Below are 20,653 nucleotides of genomic sequence, written 5' to 3' on the forward strand. Positions count from 1 at the left end.
GAAACCCAAATTTCCATATTCCTTTTTGAGTTAATTACCGATTTGTTTCCTCGACTATTGTGATTTCACGACTTTGGTCCTCGACAATTTTTCTTCCCTAATTAAGTCCTCGACTTTGAAAAAATTAATCAATTTGGCCCTCGGTTTATTTTTTACCATTTGATTTCCGTTAAATCACGACCAAATTGGTAATTTTATTATAGTCAAGGGACCATTTCATTCAAAAATTAATTACCGAAATGGCCCCTTGACAATACTAAAATTACCAATCCAGTCTCGATTTAACGGTTGTTTGACACCAAAACAAATTGAGGACCAAATTGGTTAATTTTTTCAAAGTCGATGACTTAATTATTTTTATAATTAAATCGGGATTGAATCAAGAGTTATTCTACTTCGTTTTCCATCATAGAGTTTCGGCGCACGAGCCCCGCACATGTGTTTCACTTCCCTTGCAGGTGCACTTAACCTACACCAACTAATTCTCAATTCTTTCACTTCGCTTTCCATCCGCTACCACACCACCCTTATCTGATCTCTCTTGCTTCACAATCGTCGTTATTTTCTTTCTTTCTTCTCGGCAACCGCTAACATTTCTTTTTCTCATGTATTTGAAAAATTAACGGGCATCTAAGTATTATGAAAAAGTGACCTTAAATGTGTGAATAACCCAAAAGCAAATGAAAGTCTTTCTAACATGCATTAATTTCGTAAATTTTTCATATAGTCAGTTTATCACATTTATTGTACTTTTTGAATAATTATTGTTCACTGACTCCAATTTTTTACTCCAATCTTAATATTATTAATTAATGTAATGTTAGTAAGTGGATGGGTAAAGATGGGATGGAATGATTTGAAATTGGGCTTGATTAATTTTTTTTTTAGTTGTGTAATGGTTTTTTTTTTAGATTTAGTCTCTTTATAATTTATAAACTTCATAGTTCTTCCTTTGCTAGTTTATATTTGTTGTGTTGTTTTAGTGATTGGTTGAGTAAAAGTTCATAAGACCCCCCAACAAAAATATTGCAATAGGGATTATTGGAGTTACAAGAAAATAATTGCAATAAACTTTTGGTGTTCAATTGAAAATTGAAAATTTGGAAAAGGGTATATTAGAATTTAACAATTTTCTCAAAACAGAAAATGCACATAAAATAATGTTTTATTATACTTTTGTTCATGTATGTGAGTAGCCTGCAGAAATATGCACTGATTCACTTAGTGTGTATTTAATTTTAAATTTTTGTTAACAAATTCGTAACCTGAGACAAGAAAAAGAATAACCAATACAACGTTGTATCATTGTACACAAATGGAACATGAAGCAGACTCTTGGGCAGTAATTAAGTATATTCCTGTATGGTCTGGTGTGCTTTTAGTTCACTTCTGTTATGTTCTTTTACATATATGCTATTGTTATAACCTGACACAAGTCGGGGATGATGTTAGTGAGCAAAATAATGGTGATGATTCTCATAACTTAGATGATATTTGGAAGGAAATGACATTTTTCATGGAAATCTCAAAGGTAAATTTGCTTTGTTTTGTTTTGTGCTCATCTAAATTTGACGACTTGACCACTTGAAGTTGTGAGTTGTGAATTTGTAAAATTGTGTTTTAACTTTTAAGTTTTCACTTGTAATTCTTTAAAGTGGTATACAATTTACAATTATATTAATCAATCAATTATAATCTTATAGATTTTTTTTTATAGGTAATTAGGTATTTAGAATTTTAGGTTAACTTTTTAAAAATAAAAATAAAATTTTATTTATAAAAAAAAATCATGTACCTAGACGCTCCTGATTACTTGGGGGCGCCTAACAATTTTTTCAACATTGCTATTTATAAGTCTTTCTTATAAAGAATTCTTGTCAATTTTGTAAAATAGTTTAAAATGTTATGTGCAAAATAATTTATTTCTTTCTTCTCTTCATCCAACTCTAAAAATTTACTCCTTCCTTTTTTTTTAATTATTTTTACATTTAAATAGGGGATGAATGAAGGATAATTTCACTTCACATTCCATCCTAGGGTTTCAACCCACGAGACCTACACTGACATACTACTGCTCATGTTGGTGCAGTTAACCTATGTAAAACCTAATTCTCAACTCTTTCACTTTTCTTTCCATCCAGCACTACTTCTCCCGTAATATAAACAATGCAAATAGTATGCCCAATTAATTAAATAAACAAGGAATTAATAAAACCAGTCACGGTCCAGCTTCTTAATGCTTAACAAAAACATTAAACCTAGCAGTTGCAAATCAAAGCCAAAAGAGAGAGATATCACCGAATCAGAAGAGAGACCGGTCGAAGCCGACGTTGCTCGCCATCTTGAGACTCAGCGCCACCATCCCCAGCCGCATCATCTGCCAGCTTCGCCGTTCGTCGGAAAGAGCAGCAACGATGACGCCACCGCTGGGAACCCTTGCTTCGCCGTCGCTGTTACTGGACCAAACCCGATCGACAAAACGGAGCCCAAAAATTGGCAAACAAATCCAGTGGCCAGGTTTTTTGTTTCTTCTTTAATGATTTCACTGTTTCTCTGCGGCCCAACGACGGTCAAGGTTGCCGAAAAGAGAGGCACACCAGCGACCATTCAAATGGTTGCGGGCTAGAACATCAAAGGAGAAACCCAAATTTCCATATTCTTTTTTGAGTTAGTTACCGATTTGGTTCCTCGACTATTGGGATTTCACGACTTTGGTCCTCGACAGTTTTTCTTGCCTAATTAAGTCCTCGACTTTAAAAAAATTAATCAATTTGGTCCTCTATTTATTTTACCGTTTGATATCCGTTAAATCTGGACCAAATTGGTAATTTCATTATAGTCAAAGGACCGTTTCAGTCAAAAATTAATTTCCGAAATGGTCCCTTGAATATAGTAAAATTACCAATCCAGTCTCGATTTAACGGTTGTCTAACACCAAAATAAACAGAGGACCAAATTGGTTAATTTTTTCACAGTCGATGACTTAATTATTTTTATAATTAAATAAGGATTGAATCAAGAGTAATTCCACTTCATTTTCCATCCTAGAGTTTCGGTGCACGAGCCCCGCATATGTGTTTCACTTCCCTTGCAGGTGCACTTAACCTACACCATCTAATTCTCAATTCTTTCACTTCGCTTTCCATCCGCTACCACACCGCCCTTATCTGATCTCTCTTGCTTCACAATCCTCGTTATTTTCTCTCTTTCTTCTCGGCAAACGCTAACGTAACATTACTTTTTCTCGTGTAGTTGAAAAATTAAAGGGCATCTAAGTATTATGAAAAAGTGACTTTAAATGTGTGAATAACCCAAAAGCAAATGAAAGTTTTTCTAACATGCAGTAATTTCGTAAATTTTTCATATAGTCACTTTATCACATTTATTGTGCTTTTTGAATAATTATTGTTCACACACTCCAATTTTTTACTCCAATCGTAATATTATTAATTAATGTAATGTTAGTAAGTGGATGGATAAATAAAGATGGGATGGAATGATTTGAAATTGGGCTTGATTATTTTTTTTTTTTTAGTTGTCTAATGATTTTTTTTTTTATAGATTTTGTGACTCTTTATAATTTATAAACTTCATAGTTCTTCCTTTGCTAGTTTATATTTGTTGTGTTGTTTCAGTGATTGATTGAGTAAAAGTTCATAAAACCCCCCAAAAAAATATTGCAATAGGGATTGGAGTTACAAGAAAATAGTTGCAATAAACTTTTGGTGTTCAATTGAAAATTGAAAATTTGGAAAAGGGTATATTAGAATTTAACAATTTTCTCAAAATAGAAAATGCACATAAAATAATGTTTTATTATACTTTTGTTCATGTATGTGAGTAGCATGCAGAAATATGCACTGATTCACTTAGTGTGTATTTAATTTTAAATTTTTGTTAACAAATTCGTAAACTGAGACAAGAAAAAGAATAACCAATACAACGTTGTATCATTGTACACAAATGGAACATGAAGCAGACTCCTGGGCAGTAATTAAGTATATTACTGTACGGTCTGGTGTGCTTTTAGTTCACTTCTGTTCTGTTCTTTTACATATATGCTATTGTTATAACTTGACACAAGTCAGGGATGATGGTAGTGAGCAAAATAATGGTGATGATTATCATAACTTAGATGATATTTGGAAGGGAATGGCATTTTTCATGGAAATCTCAAAGGTAAATTTGCTTTGTTTTGTTTTGTGCTGATCTAAATTTGACTACTTGACCACTTGAAGTTGTGAGTTGTGAGTTGTGAATTTGTAAAATTATGTTTTAACTTTTAAGTTTTCACTTGAAATTCTTTAAAGTTGTATACGATTTACAATCATATTAATCAATCAATTATAATCTTATAGATGTTTTTTTTTATAGTTAATTAGGTATTTAGAATTTTAGGTTAATTTTTTAAAAATAAAAATAAAATTTTATTTATAAAAAAAATTATGTACCTAGGTGCTCCTGATTACTTGGGGGCGCCTAACAATTTTTTCAACATTGCTATTTATAAGTCTTTCTTATAAAGAATTCTTGTCAATTTTTTAATATAGTTTAAAATTTTTTGTGCAAAATAATTTATTTCTTTCTTCTCTTCATCCAATTCTAAAAGTTACTCCTTCCTTTTTTAATTATTTGAATAATTAAATAGGGGATGAATGAAGGATAATTTCACTTCAAATTCCATCCTAGGGTTTCAATGCACAAGACCTGCACTGTCATACTACTGCTCATGCAGGTGCACTTAACCTATGTAAAACCTAATTCTCAACTCTTTCACTTTTCTTTCCATCCAGCGCCGCGCCTCCCTTAATATAAACAATGCAAATAGTATGCCCAATTAATTAAATAAACAAAGAATTAATAAAACCAATCACGGTCCAGCTTCTTAATGCTTAACAAAAACATTAAACCTAGCAGTTGCAAATCAAAGCCAAAAGAGAGAGAGATCACCGAATCAGAAGAGAGACCGTTCGAAGACGACGTTTCTCGCCATCTTGAGACTCAGCGCCGCCATCCCTCTGCCATCCCCAGCCGCATCATCTGCTAGCCTCGCCGTTAGCTGGAAAGAGCAGCAACGATGACGCTACCGCTGGGAAACCTTGCTTCGCTGTCGCTGTCACTGGACCAAACCCGATCGAAAAATCGGAGCCCAAAAATTGGCAAACAAATCCGGTGGCCAGGTTTTTTGTTTCTTCTTTATTGATTTCGCTGTTTCTCTGCGGCCCAACGACGGTCGAGGTTGCCGAAAATAGAGGCACACCAGTGACCATTCAAATGGTTGCCGGCTAGAACCTCAGAGGAGAAAACCAATTTCCATATTCCTTTTTGAGTTAATTACCGATTTGGTTCCTCGACTATTGGGATTTCACGACTTTGGTCCTCGACAGTTTTTCTTGCCTAATTAAGTCATCGACTTTGAAAAAATTAATCAATTTGGTCCTTCGTTTATTTTACCGTTTGATATCCGTTAAATCGGGACCAAATTGGTAATTTCATTATAGTCAAGGGACCATTTCATTCAAAAATTAATTACTGAAATGGTCCCTTGACTATAGTAAAATTACCCATCCAGTCTCGATTTAACGGTTGTTTAACACCAAAATAAACAGAGGACCAAATTGATTAATTTTTTCAAAGTCGATGACTTAATTGAGCAAGAAAAATTGTTGTGGACCAAAGTGGTGAAATTTCAATAGTCGAGGGACCAACCGGTAATTAACTCTTATTTATAATAGAAAGTGGATATTTATATTATTTTCTTTTGGATCATATATGGAGGAATCTTTTTCAAAAAAAATATATGGAGGAATCTTTTAATCAAGAGATCGTCTTAACTTTTTATATTTCTATAACCTATTTCATTGTGTGTTTTTTAATAGTACTATTACAAATATGACCAAATGTATCTATATTGTAAACGTTTCAACCTATGATTACTGAATTAACTTCTTTATTTTTAAAAAATGACCAAATGGGTACATATGTAGTATAATACAATTCGTGTCTATATTCTCACAAGCGCATAAGGTGTAGGCTGTAGACGCAAAAAGTATGACTTCACGTGTCTGTACTAATCATGGTTGCAGTAAGCACTAGACACTAATGGGACGGTAGAGGAGAGCTTAGGACCTAGGCCGTCAATGTGGCTAACTAAAAAAAAAAGTACACGTGTGTGGGTATATATATATATATATATATATATATATTTGCTCAAATATGGTCGCACCTTCCCGTGCGGTCGGTGCGGTATACACCAATATGTATACAAATATACACTACTCAATGTTAGAAAATGCACAATAATGAAAATACACAAAAAACACCAAAAAACACATAACGCACCCAAAATAATGCACCATAACTCTCTTGCCCCTAATTGTGCATTTTCGAACACTGTGGGATGTATATTTGCATACCTAGTGGTGTATTTTTTGTGATGCGTACCTAATAATAGTGCATATTTGTGTTGTGCATTTTCTAACATTGAGTATTGTATATTTGTATACATAGTGGTGCGGTCGCATCTGAACTATACTCTCTCTCTCTCTATCTCCCTTTTCTCCCTCTCTCTCTCTCTCTCTATATATATATATATATATATATATATATATACAAAAAAAATAGCAAGGTTGAGCGGGCCAGATTAATAACTCGATTAACTTGATCGAAATGGACGTGTTAACTCAGCCGAGTTAGGCGTTAGCTGTTGGTTGTCCGAATTAGGAGCTAGGCGGGCGCCTAGAAGGGAAATCGCCACGGTCTAAGGATTCCTAGACCGAATTTTGCAACCGTGGTACTAATAGATATAAATAAATTTTGGGAAAAATTAAAATATTTATGCGCCTGTACTTAACCAATTACAGACGTCTCGTTAAAAAACATTTAGGCTTCCGTACTGGCCATGTAGAAATTGCTAAAGTAATAATTTTTTTTACTGTGATTTCCAATTTGTTCTTTTATCCCACATATTTCAACATTCATTTCAACTAACAAAAACCTACAAATATAGAAACAACTACAAAATGAATCACTACAACAATAATAATTTATCATAAAATTTAAAAAATTACAATTCCATCAACAAACAAAAACTAAATTTCAACCATCATCTTCAACCTATCAAAAAAATAAAATAAAATACACTCATCAAAATAAATTTGAAGTTTTAAAATTAAAAACTAAAAAAAAATCAAAATTTCAACCATCATCTTCAACCTACAAAGTCTTTATTAGTACGTTGTGCTAATTTAAGCCTTACGTCAGTGTAGTGAAAGTCTTGCTACTAGTAAGAGTCTTGCTACTTAGAGCATTCCTATTGTGGTTATTTGAGGGGTTTATATCAGAAATCATCCAAGAGGCATAGGAAAAGAAAGAAGAGAGAGGAAGAAGGAAGCATTTGCAAGTTAAAGGTTCATGCTACAGTGAAAGCTGACAAATCAATGTACTACCACCAATTGCTGTGCGCGGACCATGCGGGCGCGTCAGGCGTTCCTGACACATTGATTTATATATATATATAGTCATGATCAGGTGCGATCGTGCTCTCCCGTGCGGTTCACACCACTCAATGTTACGAAATACACCACTCAATGTTAAGAAACACACCACACAAATATGCACTGTGGTGTGTTTCATTATGGTGTGTTTCTTAACATTGAGTGGTATATTTCGTAACATTGAGTGGTGTGTGACCGCACGGGAGAGCACGGCCGCACCTGAACCAAAATCTATATATATATATATATATATATATATATATATATATGTATATATATATATATATATGTGTGTGTGTGTGTATATATGTATATATATATATATATGATTTGTATTTTTTATCTCCTTCCATTTTCTCTTTCTTAATCACACTTACAAAAACTTCTCAATAACCGTAAAATAACTTCATTGATAAAGATGCTCTTATATAACTTCTGCTACTTGCAGTACTGCTCGGATGATGTCAGCAACTATGTCATCCATAGAATTCCTGATGTTGAGTGGGCATGTTAATTGTATCGTAGACTCTTTTTGCTACTAATCAACTCTTGTTGTTCAATGACTTACTTCACTTATGATGCCAACACCAAAGTTTTGTTTTGATGAACTTCCTTTGACTCGATCACATAGTCAATTTGTAGCAAACAAAAAACTATGTGCCCATTTACTAACTGGAAATTTTCTCCAATTTTCTAAAAATTTAGAAAACTGGAAAACAGAAAACAAAAAATAGAAAACATGTTTACTAGCACAGTTTTCCATTTTGAAAACAAGAAATAATTTTTCAGTTTTATAGAAAACTGAAACACTATAAAAAAAACTGTTTTCTAAATGGAAAACAGAATCAACTATCATCTATTAGACTATATGTCACTATAACCACATTCTCACCATTATCTACTTACATATTTATTCATTACTATGATTACATTTATTATCATCTTCTATCTTTTCTACTTGCATTACTTATTTAAGCATAACTTATTTAATTATGCTTAAAATTATACATCATTCACATTATCAAAATTAAAATTTGAAATCTATACTACATTTTTTATTTGGATTGAACTCAATTGATTATTGGTTAAGATATTTTTTTATTATGTTATATCGTATACAAGTTTGGTCCAGATATCTGATATCGAAATTTCACATATATTACTATATTATAATTCAAAATAAAAATTATATATTAGATACATGTCATTCAAATGAATATATCCAAACATATTTTAAATATTAGCTCAAAAAATATTAATATTATCTAAACTAAATTTTATGTGAACTTAATAAGTGTTAAGTAAACAAGTTTTCTAAACACAAAACAGAGAATGGAAAACAGAGAATGAAAACTGAAAAATTAGAAAACAGGAAATAGAAAACAGTTTTCTGTTTTCGGTTTCTAATTTTTCAGTTTTCATTCTCTATTTTCTATTTAGAAAACTTGTTTACTAACACTTATTTTTTCAAATTTATTTTTTTAGATTAGCGTTATAAAATTAACAACAAATTTAGACCTTATATTTAAAATATTTTAAAATATTTTGGTTTAAATAAAATAAATATAATTTTTACTTTTAAGACCAATATATATAAAAAAAAATTACATTTGATATCCGAACCAAATTTATATTTGTATATAACATAAATAAAATTATATTCGAACCAATAACCTATTAAGTTCACATAAAATTTAGTTTAGATAATATTAATAATTTTTGATCTAATATTTATAATATGTTTGGATATATTCATTTGAATGACATGTATATAATATATAATTTTTATTTTGAATTCTACTATAGTAATATATGTGAAATTTCGATATTTGATATTTGGACCAAACTTGTATCCGATATAACATAATTAAAAATATCCGAACGAATAATCAATTGAGTTCAATCAAAATATAAAATGTGGTATAGATTTCAATTTTTAATTTTGATAATGTGAATGATGTATAATTTTAAGCATAAGCAAATAAGTTATGTTTAAATAAATAATTCATGCAAGTAGAAAAGATAGAAGATGATAATGAATGTAATCATAGTAATAAACAAATATGTAAGTAGATAATGGTGAGAATGTTATTATAGTGACATATAGTCTAATAGATAATAATTGATTCTGTTTTCCATTTAGAAAACAGTTTTTAATAGTGTTTCAATTTTCTGGAAAACTGAGAAATTTATTTCCTGTTTTAGAGAAAATTTCCTGTTAGTAAACATGCCCTAAATATCTAACCAATAAAATTTAAAGTTTTGGGGGTGTAATGTCTATTCTTAACATACAATTTTGTTAGGAATATAGTGTAATTGTTTTGATGAACCAAATATATAATTTAAAACCCCCAATTTTATTTTGATTCTAGCAACATTTTTAGTCTAAGTCAAAGCCTAGTCAAAATTAGCAAAGATGAATTGAAATTTACAATAGAGTATACAATTATTTTACACTTGTCAATTATTTGCTTCCACTAAATAAAAATAGAAGAAGTGAAAAAATGATCAAGCACCGAAATAATCTTCGAAGCTAAGGTCACGAGTTCAAGCCTCGAATTAATTTTTTTGAAGAATTAATTTATCAAGGAAGAGGATGACTAGTACAAAGTTAAAATTGAAAAGTCAACAAGAAATGAGTTCTCTCACAAATCAATTTTAAGGAAGAGGTTGACAGCTCAAATCGGGATGACTTCAATTAGGTTGAGTTCAATCAGGATGACATTGATCAGGATGACTTCAATCAAGCCAACCTCAAGTAGGATGACCTCAATTAATTGAAATAAGGATGAGTCTCAAATCAATTTGAAGAGGATGACATTGAAATCGAGAGGATGACATTGACATTGAGGAGGATGAGGTTGACATTGCAAAATCGAAGAGGATGACATCTCAATCGAGAAGAAGATGACTTCGATCAATTTGAGGAGATGATGCTGACTTTCCAAAATTGAAAAGAAAATCGGGATGAGGATGACTTCCAAATCTGGAAAGAGTATGACCTCCCGCCGACGAGAAGAAATTTGAAGGAAGAAAATAAATATTATGGAAAGAGGAGCTTATTTTATTTATGAAAAAGTCAAGGATTTATTTTTGGTGGAAATTATTCATAGCTCAAGCAAGAATCACACAGTGATTTATTTGAAAAACTATTTGATTTGTCAAAATCAAAAGTGAACAAGTCAAATGTTCACACTACCAGAAGGTGCACGAAGTCAAAATTGGAGGCTACAAGTTACAAGGCCAATACTTGTCAGATTGCTAGAAGACTTTTGAAAAGATAAGCAAGCAAAATTCAAATTCATTTGACAAAGGCTAACAAAGACATTTAATGTTGCAGATCAAGCTAGTAAGAGCTATCAAATCAAGTGAACGTTCAAATTCGAATATTCACAATGGGCAAATAACTTTTTCAAGCTATAAAAGGTAAGCAGACTTGAAGATGAAGATATGAACTTGTAAGATAAGATACGGAAACGAGCTTTGCAAAAAATCGAAGAATTACAAGTTCTTGAGCTACAAACGTGAGAATATAAGTATGAGAGAGAAGAAAAATATTTTCTTTGTAAAACCCATATCTACTAAGTGTAAACAAGTTGAGTGTAGCTTTGCGCGAGACACTCAGAGGACTAAGTGTAGTTGTGTGCGAGACACTTGGTTGTTGTAAGAGCGTAGCTGGGTGTAAGACGCTCGAGAGCTTAGCTTTGTGCGAGTGGCTCGGGTTTGAGTGTAACTTTGTGCAAGACACCCGATGAAGTGCTTGTGTAGCACTTGGAGAATCACTATTTGTATCTAGGTGAACGAGATAGTGAATTTCCTCCTTGGAGTGAAAGAAGAAGAGTGGAATAGGAAGATTACACCACCTTTGAACCACTATAAATCTCTCTTTTGTTATTTTACTTTACTTACAGTATTTTATTTTTGCAAACTGATCTGAGCTAACCCATTTACTATTCATCATTTATTTATTTACCTTATCATCGGGGTTCCCGATGTGCAATTCAAGTTGAATTTATTCACTTGAACTATTTTTGTTAAAGTGTTATAATAATTTTTGAATTGTTGAAAGTCTATTCCCCCCCCCCCCCCTCTAGACTTTTCCCACCCTATCGAGACTAACAAGTGGTATCAGAGTGATTGTCTATTTGAGTCAAATTTTGACTGCTAGACAAATCTCAAAGGTTAAAAAATGAAGAGAGACTTAGCTCCAAACTTGTTATTCTCTTTAGACAAATTTGATGATTGGAAAATTCGCATGCAGGTTCATTTACCAGCTCTACATGATGAAATGTGGGAAGTAATTACCGACGGTCCAATCAAAATCATGAAAAAAATCCTGCAACCGAACAAACAAGCACCACACCGCAATACATCTCCAAACCCAAAGAGGAATGAGGTCCTGAAGATAGAACACGAAATAACTTGGAAAATATTGCCAAGGATATTTTGTTCAAAGCCATTAACGGTGCAACATTCCCGAAGGTCCGAAAATGCAAAACGGTGAAAGAAGTTTGGGAAATTCTTATCAAGATTGGCGAAGGAGATGAACAAGAGAAGGATAATAAACTTACCATAGCATTAAAGAAATTTGAGGATTTCAAAATGCTAAGTGGTGAGACTATTACCGAAATGGAAGCAAGATTTATTAAAATCTTGGAAGAAATTAATGATCTTGAAAAGACCATTGATTAGAAGGAGATATTACTCAAAATCCTACATAGACTACCATCTAGTTGTGACATGAAGGTCACAGCCACTAGAGATCATAGAGATCTAAAAACGTTGTCAACCGACAAACTTTTTAGTGATCTAAAAGCCTATGAATTCGAAATGAAATCAAGCACGAAGGAAGAACGCGAAGAAAGAAATACCGCACTTGTTGTCGAACAACCGTCCACATCAAGGTCAGTTGAAAATAGTGAATCATTATCTAACAAAAATTTTGCGTTATTTGTCAGGAAATTTAAAAAGTTCATGAAGAAAAACAACTCCAAGAAATTTCTTCAAGCTAGTTCGTCCAAAAGGCCAAGAAAAAAGACTTTAGAAGGAAACACGAATTTATGCTACAACTGTAGAAAACCAGTACACTTTATGGCAGGATGTCCTTATCCAAAAGTGAGCAAAAATCAATTTGATAATGCTCAGGAAGAGATTAAGTCAAAACAAAGAAAGGTCAAGAAGGACAAACCGAAAGCATTAATTAGTGACCCACTTGAAACTAGTGAGTCTGATGAGTCATCAAGTGATGAGAGTGACACCTCAAAAGATGATAATGCCTTATTCTGCATGGATCTTTCAAGTGAATCATCCTACCAAGATTTATGCTTAATGGCACATGAATTAGAGGAAGATAAGGTAACATCTAAATCTTTTGATTCTGCAAGTACTACATTCGCTAAAGAGTCCATCTCTCATTTAATGAGAGATTGTCAAACCTTTATGGACACTTATTCTCAAATCAAAGAGTGCAATAATTCTTTAATTCTTGAAAAAGAAGAAAATAAATAAGAAATTGCAAAATGCTCTACTTGAAGTGAGAAACTTAAATACCAAAATCATTTGTCTTCAAGAAAAGTGTAAATCAAGGGAAGTTCAAGAACATAACTTAAGAGATGTTATTGCTACATTTACTCATTCGTCTAAAATTATGGACAAAATGATAAATATGCAAAAACCACCAAGTGATAAAGCCAGACTTGGCTACGACCGTCATGTTCTCAAACCTCTGAAAAATTGACTAATTCTGATACTACTTTAAATAATAAAGTTCAAGTAGTAAAATTTGTTAAAAGTCAAGATAGCACAATGAGACAAGGAATTGGTTATCAAAATAATGCCAAAAATAGCACTGTTAGGTCGAAACCACAATTTCAAAATATTTCGCCTAGTTAGTTAAATAAAAGGTAAAATTTTGTTCCTAAAAGGAAACATTTCAATGAGTCTAGTGCATGAAACCCAAATAAGAAAATGGGAAGACTTTCTAAGTATGTTGAAGGAAGGTCTTATCCTTCTGGACAAGATCGGTATGGAGAAATTAAACCATGGTCAAAATCAAGGTTTTGCTTGGTTACAAATCACCTATTCTTGGTTCGGTAAGAACAGTTGGTCCCAAGGGGATGGGGTACAAGTCTAGAGGGGGGGTGNCATAAGACCCCCCAACAAAAATATTGCAATAGGGATTATTGGAGTTACAAGAAAATAATTGCAATAAACTTTTGGTGTTCAATTGAAAATTGAAAATTTGGAAAAGGGTATATTAGAATTTAACAATTTTCTCAAAACAGAAAATGCACATAAAATAATGTTTTATTATACTTTTGTTCATGTATGTGAGTAGCCTGCAGAAATATGCACTGATTCACTTAGTGTGTATTTAATTTTAAATTTTTGTTAACAAATTCGTAACCTGAGACAAGAAAAAGAATAACCAATACAACGTTGTATCATTGTACACAAATGGAACATGAAGCAGACTCTTGGGCAGTAATTAAGTATATTCCTGTATGGTCTGGTGTGCTTTTAGTTCACTTCTGTTATGTTCTTTTACATATATGCTATTGTTATAACCTGACACAAGTCGGGGATGATGTTAGTGAGCAAAATAATGGTGATGATTCTCATAACTTAGATGATATTTGGAAGGAAATGACATTTTTCATGGAAATCTCAAAGGTAAATTTGCTTTGTTTTGTTTTGTGCTCATCTAAATTTGACGACTTGACCACTTGAAGTTGTGAGTTGTGAATTTGTAAAATTGTGTTTTAACTTTTAAGTTTTCACTTGTAATTCTTTAAAGTGGTATACAATTTACAATTATATTAATCAATCAATTATAATCTTATAGATTTTTTTTTATAGGTAATTAGGTATTTAGAATTTTAGGTTAACTTTTTAAAAATAAAAATAAAATTTTATTTATAAAAAAAAATCATGTACCTAGACGCTCCTGATTACTTGGGGGCGCCTAACAATTTTTTCAACATTGCTATTTATAAGTCTTTCTTATAAAGAATTCTTGTCAATTTTGTAAAATAGTTTAAAATGTTATGTGCAAAATAATTTATTTCTTTCTTCTCTTCATCCAACTCTAAAAATTTACTCCTTCCTTTTTTTTTAATTATTTTTACATTTAAATAGGGGATGAATGAAGGATAATTTCACTTCACATTCCATCCTAGGGTTTCAACCCACGAGACCTACACTGACATACTACTGCTCATGTTGGTGCAGTTAACCTATGTAAAACCTAATTCTCAACTCTTTCACTTTTCTTTCCATCCAGCACTACTTCTCCCGTAATATAAACAATGCAAATAGTATGCCCAATTAATTAAATAAACAAGGAATTAATAAAACCAGTCACGGTCCAGCTTCTTAATGCTTAACAAAAACATTAAACCTAGCAGTTGCAAATCAAAGCCAAAAGAGAGAGATATCACCGAATCAGAAGAGAGACCGGTCGAAGCCGACGTTGCTCGCCATCTTGAGACTCAGCGCCACCATCCCCAGCCGCATCATCTGCCAGCTTCGCCGTTCGTCGGAAAGAGCAGCAACGATGACGCCACCGCTGGGAACCCTTGCTTCGCCGTCGCTGTTACTGGACCAAACCCGATCGACAAAACGGAGCCCAAAAATTGGCAAACAAATCCAGTGGCCAGGTTTTTTGTTTCTTCTTTAATGATTTCACTGTTTCTCTGCGGCCCAACGACGGTCAAGGTTGCCGAAAAGAGAGGCACACCAGCGACCATTCAAATGGTTGCGGGCTAGAACATCAAAGGAGAAACCCAAATTTCCATATTCTTTTTTGAGTTAGTTACCGATTTGGTTCCTCGACTATTGGGATTTCACGACTTTGGTCCTCGACAGTTTTTCTTGCCTAATTAAGTCCTCGACTTTAAAAAAATTAATCAATTTGGTCCTCTATTTATTTTACCGTTTGATATCCGTTAAATCTGGACCAAATTGGTAATTTCATTATAGTCAAAGGACCGTTTCAGTCAAAAATTAATTTCCGAAATGGTCCCTTGAATATAGTAAAATTACCAATCCAGTCTCGATTTAACGGTTGTCTAACACCAAAATAAACAGAGGACCAAATTGGTTAATTTTTTCACAGTCGATGACTTAATTATTTTTATAATTAAATAAGGATTGAATCAAGAGTAATTCCACTTCATTTTCCATCCTAGAGTTTCGGTGCACGAGCCCCGCATATGTGTTTCACTTCCCTTGCAGGTGCACTTAACCTACACCATCTAATTCTCAATTCTTTCACTTCGCTTTCCATCCGCTACCACACCGCCCTTATCTGATCTCTCTTGCTTCACAATCCTCGTTATTTTCTCTCTTTCTTCTCGGCAAACGCTAACGTAACATTACTTTTTCTCGTGTAGTTGAAAAATTAAAGGGCATCTAAGTATTATGAAAAAGTGACTTTAAATGTGTGAATAACCCAAAAGCAAATGAAAGTTTTTCTAACATGCAGTAATTTCGTAAATTTTTCATATAGTCACTTTATCACATTTATTGTGCTTTTTGAATAATTATTGTTCACACACTCCAATTTTTTACTCCAATCGTAATATTATTAATTAATGTAATGTTAGTAAGTGGATGGATAAATAAAGATGGGATGGAATGATTTGAAATTGGGCTTGATTATTTTTTTTTTTTTAGTTGTCTAATGATTTTTTTTTTTATAGATTTTGTGACTCTTTATAATTTATAAACTTCATAGTTCTTCCTTTGCTAGTTTATATTTGTTGTGTTGTTTCAGTGATTGATTGAGTAAAAGTTCATAAAACCCCCCAAAAAAATATTGCAATAGGGATTGGAGTTACAAGAAAATAGTTGCAATAAACTTTTGGTGTTCAATTGAAAATTGAAAATTTGGAAAAGGGTATATTAGAATTTAACAATTTTCTCAAAATAGAAAATGCACATAAAATAATGTTTTATTATACTTTTGTTCATGTATGTGAGTAGCATGCAGAAATATGCACTGATTCACTTAGTGTGTATTTAATTTTAAATTTTTGTTAACAAATTCGTAAACTGAGACAAGAAAAAGAATAACCAATACAACGTTGTATCATTGTACACAAATGGAACATGAAGCAGACTCCTGGGCAGTAATTAAGTATATTACTGTACGGTCTGGTGTGCTTTTAGTTCACTTCTGTTCTGTTCTTTTACATATATGCTATTGTTATAACTTGACACAAGTCAGGGATGATGGTAGTGAGCAAAATAATGGTGATGATTATCATAACTTAGATGATATTTGGAAGGGAATGGCATTTTTCATGGAAATCTCAAAGGTAAATTTGCTTTGTTTTGTTTTGTGCTGATCTAAATTTGACTACTTGACCACTTGAAGTTGTGAGTTGTGAGTTGTGAATTTGTAAAATTATGTTTTAACTTTTAAGTTTTCACTTGAAATTCTTTAAAGTTGTATACGATTTACAATCATATTAATCAATCAATTATAATCTTATAGATGTTTTTTTTTATAGTTAATTAGGTATTTAGAATTTTAGGTTAATTTTTTAAAAATAAAAATAAAATTTTATTTATAAAAAAAATTATGTACCTAGGTGCTCCTGATTACTTGGGGGCGCCTAACAATTTTTTCAACATTGCTATTTATAAGTCTTTCTTATAAAGAATTCTTGTCAATTTTTTAATATAGTTTAAAATTTTTTGTGCAAAATAATTTATTTCTTTCTTCTCTTCATCCAATTCTAAAAGTTACTCCTTCCTTTTTTAATTATTTGAATAATTAAATAGGGGATGAATGAAGGATAATTTCACTTCAAATTCCATCCTAGGGTTTCAATGCACAAGACCTGCACTGTCATACTACTGCTCATGCAGGTGCACTTAACCTATGTAAAACCTAATTCTCAACTCTTTCACTTTTCTTTCCATCCAGCGCCGCGCCTCCCTTAATATAAACAATGCAAATAGTATGCCCAATTAATTAAATAAACAAAGAATTAATAAAACCAATCACGGTCCAGCTTCTTAATGCTTAACAAAAACATTAAACCTAGCAGTTGCAAATCAAAGCCAAAAGAGAGAGAGATCACCGAATCAGAAGAGAGACCGTTCGAAGACGACGTTTCTCGCCATCTTGAGACTCAGCGCCGCCATCCCTCTGCCATCCCCAGCCGCATCATCTGCTAGCCTCGCCGTTAGCTGGAAAGAGCAGCAACGATGACGCTACCGCTGGGAAACCTTGCTTCGCTGTCGCTGTCACTGGACCAAACCCGATCGAAAAATCGGAGCCCAAAAATTGGCAAACAAATCCGGTGGCCAGGTTTTTTGTTTCTTCTTTATTGATTTCGCTGTTTCTCTGCGGCCCAACGACGGTCGAGGTTGCCGAAAATAGAGGCACACCAGTGACCATTCAAATGGTTGCCGGCTAGAACCTCAGAGGAGAAAACCAATTTCCATATTCCTTTTTGAGTTAATTACCGATTTGGTTCCTCGACTATTGGGATTTCACGACTTTGGTCCTCGACAGTTTTTCTTGCCTAATTAAGTCATCGACTTTGAAAAAATTAATCAATTTGGTCCTTCGTTTATTTTACCGTTTGATATCCGTTAAATCGGGACCAAATTGGTAATTTCATTATAGTCAAGGGACCATTTCATTCAAAAATTAATTACTGAAATGGTCCCTTGACTATAGTAAAATTACCCATCCAGTCTCGATTTAACGGTTGTTTAACACCAAAATAAACAGAGGACCAAATTGATTAATTTTTTCAAAGTCGATGACTTAATTGAGCAAGAAAAATTGTTGTGGACCAAAGTGGTGAAATTTCAATAGTCGAGGGACCAACCGGTAATTAACTCTTATTTATAATAGAAAGTGGATATTTATATTATTTTCTTTTGGATCATATATGGAGGAATCTTTTTCAAAAAAAATATATGGAGGAATCTTTTAATCAAGAGATCGTCTTAACTTTTTATATTTCTATAACCTATTTCATTGTGTGTTTTTTAATAGTACTATTACAAATATGACCAAATGTATCTATATTGTAAACGTTTCAACCTATGATTACTGAATTAACTTCTTTATTTTTAAAAAATGACCAAATGGGTACATATGTAGTATAATACAATTCGTGTCTATATTCTCACAAGCGCATAAGGTGTAGGCTGTAGACGCAAAAAGTATGACTTCACGTGTCTGTACTAATCATGGTTGCAGTAAGCACTAGACACTAATGGGACGGTAGAGGAGAGCTTAGGACCTAGGCCGTCAATGTGGCTAACTAAAAAAAAAAGTACACGTGTGTGGGTATATATATATATATATATATATATATATTTGCTCAAATATGGTCGCACCTTCCCGTGCGGTCGGTGCGGTATACACCAATATGTATACAAATATACACTACTCAATGTTAGAAAATGCACAATAATGAAAATACACAAAAAACACCAAAAAACACATAACGCACCCAAAATAATGCACCATAACTCTCTTGCCCCTAATTGTGCATTTTCGAACACTGTGGGATGTATATTTGCATACCTAGTGGTGTATTTTTTGTGATGCGTACCTAATAATAGTGCATATTTGTGTTGTGCATTTTCTAACATTGAGTATTGTATATTTGTATACATAGTGGTGCGGTCGCATCTGAACTATACTCTCTCTCTCTCTATCTCCCTTTTCTCCCTCTCTCTCTCTCTCTCTATATATATATATATATATATATATATATATACAAAAAAAATAGCAAGGTTGAGCGGGCCAGATTAATAACTCGATTAACTTGATCGAAATGGACGTGTTAACTCAGCCGAGTTAGGCGTTAGCTGTTGGTTGTCCGAATTAGGAGCTAGGCGGGCGCCTAGAAGGGAAATCGCCACGGTCTAAGGATTCCTAGACCGAATTTTGCAACCGTGGTACTAATAGATATAAATAAATTTTGGGAAAAATTAAAATATTTATGCGCCTGTACTTAACCAATTACAGACGTCTCGTTAAAAAACATTTAGGCTTCCGTACTGGCCATGTAGAAATTGCTAAAGTAATAATTTTTTTTACTGTGATTTCCAATTTGTTCTTTTATCCCACATATTTCAACATTCATTTCAACTAACAAAAACCTACAAATATAGAAACAACTACAAAATGAATCACTACAACAATAATAATTTATCATAAAATTTAAAAAATTACAATTCCATCAACAAACAAAAACTAAATTTCAACCATCATCTTCAACCTATCAAAAAAATAAAATAAAATACACTCATCAAAATAAATTTGAAGTTTTAAAATTAAAAACTAAAAAAAAATCAAAATTTCAACCATCATCTTCAACCTACAAAGTCTTTATTAGTACGTTGTGCTAATTTAAGCCTTACGTCAGTGTAGTGAAAGTCTTGCTACTAGTAAGAGTCTTGCTACTTAGAGCATTCCTATTGTGGTTATTTGAGGGGTTTATATCAGAAATCATCCAAGAGGCATAGGAAAAGAAAGAAGAGAGAGGAAGAAGGAAGCATTTGCAAGTTAAAGGTTCATGCTACAGTGAAAGCTGACAAATCAATGTACTACCACCAATTGCTGTGCGCGGACCATGCGGGCGCGTCAGGCGTTCCTGACACATTGATTTATATATATATATAGTCATGATCAGGTGCGATCGTGCTCTCCCGTGCGGTTCACACCACTCAATGTTACGAAATACACCACTCAATGTTAAGAAACACACCACACAAATATGCACTGTGGTGTGTTTCATTGTGGTGTTTTCTTAACATTGAGTGGTGTGTGACCGCACGGTCGCACCTGAACCAAAATCTATATATATATATATATATATATATATATAAACGTGCTTCTTGGTAACATGGATGCGAATGATTTAAGTGTCTTGAACTGATGCACCTTAAGTGTCGAACTTATGCACTTTAAGCCCTGAACTAATACACCTTTAAGTGTCAAACTAATGCACCTTAAGTGTGCGAACTAATGCACCTTAAGTCTGAAATTAATGCACCTTAAGTGTCAAAATTATGCACCTTAAGTACTGAACTGATGCACCTTAAGTTTCAAAGTGTTGCACCTTAAGTACTGAATTGATGCACCTTAAGTTTTGAACTTATGCACCTTAACCTTCATA

The sequence above is a fragment of the Ipomoea triloba genome, chromosome 1 (assembly GCF_003576645.1).
Source record: "Ipomoea triloba cultivar NCNSP0323 chromosome 1, ASM357664v1".
NCBI classification, from domain to species: domain Eukaryota; kingdom Viridiplantae; phylum Streptophyta; class Magnoliopsida; order Solanales; family Convolvulaceae; genus Ipomoea; species Ipomoea triloba.